Source organism: Balaenoptera ricei, chromosome 1 (assembly GCF_028023285.1).
Source record: "Balaenoptera ricei isolate mBalRic1 chromosome 1, mBalRic1.hap2, whole genome shotgun sequence".
NCBI classification, from domain to species: domain Eukaryota; kingdom Metazoa; phylum Chordata; class Mammalia; order Artiodactyla; family Balaenopteridae; genus Balaenoptera; species Balaenoptera ricei.
In genome coordinates this window covers 109440558-109444733 of record NC_082639.1, presented here as the reverse complement: position 1 = coordinate 109444733, position 4176 = coordinate 109440558, and the positions used below count along the sequence as shown (strand labels likewise).

Sequence of the window (4176 nt, the reverse complement as noted above, 5' to 3'; positions counted from 1 at the left end):
TCTCCCTCACCCACCACACAGTGAGTCACCCCCAGCTGACCATCTCTGGCACCTCCACGGGGCTTCCAGGCAGCTCTTTTGGACCTCATGCTTAAGTTGGAACAGAAAGCCAAGGCTCGCCGGAGAGTTGAAGGCAGCCTCAAACATAAAAGTCAGAAGCCAAAAGAAAAGGAACCTGGAGGGTAATGAAGGGACCAGAAGAAAATGTCCAAAAAACTGCAATTAATATCTTCAGAAATCAAGAGAAAATATTGCACCCATGATAAAAGAAAGGATGCTATTTTTAAAAGGAACATTCAGAAAATAATAAAGACTTGTGCTCGCTTTGGCAGCACATATACTAAAGTTGGAACGGTACAGAGAAGATTAGCATGGCCCCTGCACAAGGATGACACGTAAATTCGTGAAGTGTTCCAAATTTTTTTTTTTAAAGGAAGAGAAAGTGAGGCAAGCGGACCCAAGGCCTGGGGTTGGCTGATGGTATGGAGTAGTTGCCATTTCTCACTAACTGATGGCATTTTATTTTATTTTATTTTATTTTATTTTATTTATTTATTTAATTTTATTTATTTATTTTTTTGGCTGCGTTTGGTCTTCGCTGCTGTGCGTGGGCTTTCTCTAGTTGCGGTGAGTGGGGGCTACTCTTCGTTGTGCTGCATGGGCTTCTCACTGCAGTGGCTTCTCTTGTTGCGGAGCACAGGGTCTAGGCACATGGGCTTCAGTAGTTGTGGCACGTGGGCTCTGTAGTTGTGGCGCACGGGCTTAGTTGCTCCGCGGCATATGGGATCTTCCGGAACCAGGGATCAAACCTGTGTCCCCTTCATTGGCGGGCGGATTCTTAACCACTGCACCACCAGGGAAGTCCCTGTTCCATATTTTTTGTATAACTGATTCACTTTGCTGTACACCTGAAACTAATACAACACTTAAATCAACTATACTCCAATAAAAATTTTCTAAAAAAGAAAATAATAAAGACTTCTTGGAAATTAAAAATAAGAAGTGAGAAACTTCCCTGGCAGTCCAGTGGTTAACACTCCACCCTTCCACTGCAGGGGGCATGGGTTCGATACCTGGTCAGGGAACTAAGATCCCATATGTCTGTCCAGCCAAAAATAAATAAATTAATTAATTAAATAAATAAAAATAAAAATATGGAAGTGGAGGGAATTCCCTGGCAGTCCAGTGGTTAAGACGCGGCACTTTCACTGCGTGGGCTGAGTTCGATCCCTGATCAAGTAACTAAGATTCCCACAAGCTGCACGGCATGGGTGAAAAAAACGAAGGAAAAAAATGGAAGTAGAAGTTAGTAATTTAATAAAAAAGATTCTAAGATAAAGTTGAAGAAATATCCTGGAGAGTAGAATAAAAATACAAAGAAATAGAAAATATGAAATAAATGTAAGAAAATAAGAGGTTCAGTCTAGGAGACAGAATATCTGGGTAAAAGGAGTTTTAGAAAGAGGGAAGAAATAAAATAGCCAGTGGGAAAATTATTAAAGAAATAATTCAATAACAACTTCCTGCACTGAAGGACATGAGTTTCCAGATTGAAAGGGCCCATTAAATGCCCAGCACATTAAATTTAAAAAAACAAAGAAAAATTTTAAAAAATCAAACACCCAAGGGATTTTCATCATGTAATTTTAGAGTAAATATTAAGAGCAACTTCTAAAGTTTTCCAGAGAGAAAATCAGGTTGCATACAAAAGATACTCAGTTGCATATTCAGAATGGCATTGGATTTAATAATACCCCTAAAAACTAGAAAACAAGGGACAATGCCCTCAAAATTCTAAACAAACATTATTTTTAATCTAAAATTGTATACTCCGCCAAGATGTTTTCAGGCATGCAAAGACAGGAAATTTGCTTTCTGGGCTCCCTTCCTCAGGAAGCTAGTGGATGATGAATTCCACTAACACAGAGCATGAAACCAGGGAAAATCAGAACATGGTATCTAGGAGACAGAGGATCCACACAGAAGAGAAACAAAGGGATTCCCTGGATGACGGTGTAGGGAAGAGCCAGGACAACTTTGCAGCAGGCCTCATGCAACCAGCCAGATTGGAACAGAAGGCCATCACATGAGGTCATCAGGCTACCTACTTTGTTTGACAAATTTGAGAGGTTTACACTTCTAACAGAGGAAATGAAAATGAAACAAAGAAACAAAAGAGCCCAAGGCAATTATAAATTCTGGGAAAAACAAAACTGTGCATAAGAGTCAAATTTAATAGTGGCTTAATAGTGAACAGAGTTTACATAGTCATAATTATACAAACAGTAAATACCAATTTACCCAAAAATCATTGTCTACTATTGGAAGAGGGGATGAGTGTTGCATGTGGAGTAAAGAGCTAAATCCCAATCTTCTATCGTAAAAAGTGTACTAAGTGAACTAGGGGTTTTATTGATTTTATTACCAAAATTTACAAAGCAACATTTCCTAAAAGCAGTAGGTTGGAGAAGTTTATTTTGTTTCTGATGAGCTATAGGTTTAGGTTTTTTTCTCAAAAAACTGCAGATGGGCTTCCCTAGCGGTCCAGTGGTTAAGACTCTGCCCTCCCAGTGCAGGGAGCACGTGTTCAAATCCTGTTTGGGGAACTAAGATCCCACATGCTGTAGCAGCATGGCCGAAAAAAAATTAAATAAATAAATAAATAAAATGCGCAAAAAATGCTGAAATTTCCTACATCTATTATAGAATTTCACTGAGGTCTCTCTATATATACATTAAAAGCAGCTATTAGAATTGTATAGGGAATTCCCTGGCGGTCCAGTGGTTAGGACTCCACACTTTCACTGCCAAGGGCACGGGTTCAATTCCTGGTCAGGAAAATAAGATCCAGGAAGCCTCGCAGCCAAAAAAAAAAGGAAGTGCATAAATTGTCATTCATCTCTCACACAATATGAAAACAGTGTTATCTCTGAAACAGCCTAAGTCGGTTTTACTTGTGATGGTGATTAAAAATGCAGATTAATTACCCCACCCAAGATGTACTGAACCAGTATATCTCTGAGAACCAGAAGTGACATATGACTGCATCTCCCAATGATTGTTAGGTGTCCTAATGGAATCTATTAGAAAAACACATTTTGGATTACTCTAATGTGTTTTCACATTATAATAATTTATTTTGCATCAAATTTGTCCTCTCAGGATAGGAAGTTACTTTCCTCATAACTCTGAGGTGCATAAAGTGTTGATTCTATCAATATTTCAAACAATACCTCATTCTGTTGTTTCATCATTATAGTCTTAACTCATTTGTCATATAGCTCTGATTTCTCTATCCTGACTTATCAGATAATGGCCTTGTGTTTTATTCATATTTTAACTCCATTCCATTCTCAGGAATGTCAGTAAAAGAATATCTCATGGGACTTCCCTGGTGGTGCAGTGGTTAAGAATCCGCCTGCCAGTGCAGGGGACATGGGTTCGAGCCCTGGTCCAGGAAGATCTCACATGCCACGGAGCAACTAAGCCTGTGTGCCACAACTACTGAGCCTGCGCTCTAGAGCCCTCACACCACAACTACTGAGTCCACGCGCTGCAACTACTGAAGCCCGTGCGCCTAGAGCCTGTGCGCCGCAACAAAGAGAAGCCACCGCAATGAGAAGCCCATGCACCGCTACAAAGAGTAGCCCCTGCTCGCCGCAACTAGAGAAAGCCTGCACGCAGCAACGAAGACCCAACGCAGCCATAAATAAATAAATTTATTTTAAAAAAAGAATATCTCACAAGTATTGTCAAAATATGACATTGTAGTATAAAATAAAATCTGAGGAAAAATGTATTTTATAAAACTATATGAAAATTGACCAAACAAGGAAACAATAAAGACTAAAAAATAATGAGCTAATTGCCAATTTAAGAAGGTAAAAAAAAAACAGCAGAGTAAACCCAAAGAAAATGGGAACGTATAATAGAATTCCAGGCTGATGTTTATTTTCCATCAAGACTTTACATACAATTCCAATGTGGTTTTGTATCTATTGTTGCCAATTAGAAGCCTGTTGTCCAACCTTCTTTTTTTCTTTTCTCTTTTTTCTTTTCTTTTCTTTTCCTTCCTTCCTTCCTTCTTTCCTTCCTTCCTTCCTTCCTTCCTTCCTTCCTTCCTTCCTTTCTTTCATAGATTATCTTTTCATGACTCTAATGTGTGTAGGGGGATGA

The 4176-nt window shown here is 39.0% G+C and overlaps 1 non-coding gene across 1 annotated transcript; it reads left to right on the top strand.

Moving 5' to 3' along the window:
* The first annotated feature begins 316 nt into the window (after window positions 1-316).
* On the top strand, window positions 317-423 carry LOC132355142 (U6 spliceosomal RNA). Its single transcript, XR_009499543.1, has one exon. It is a non-coding gene; the product is annotated as a U6 spliceosomal RNA (small nuclear RNA).
* Window positions 424-4176: the final 3753 nt, after the last annotated feature.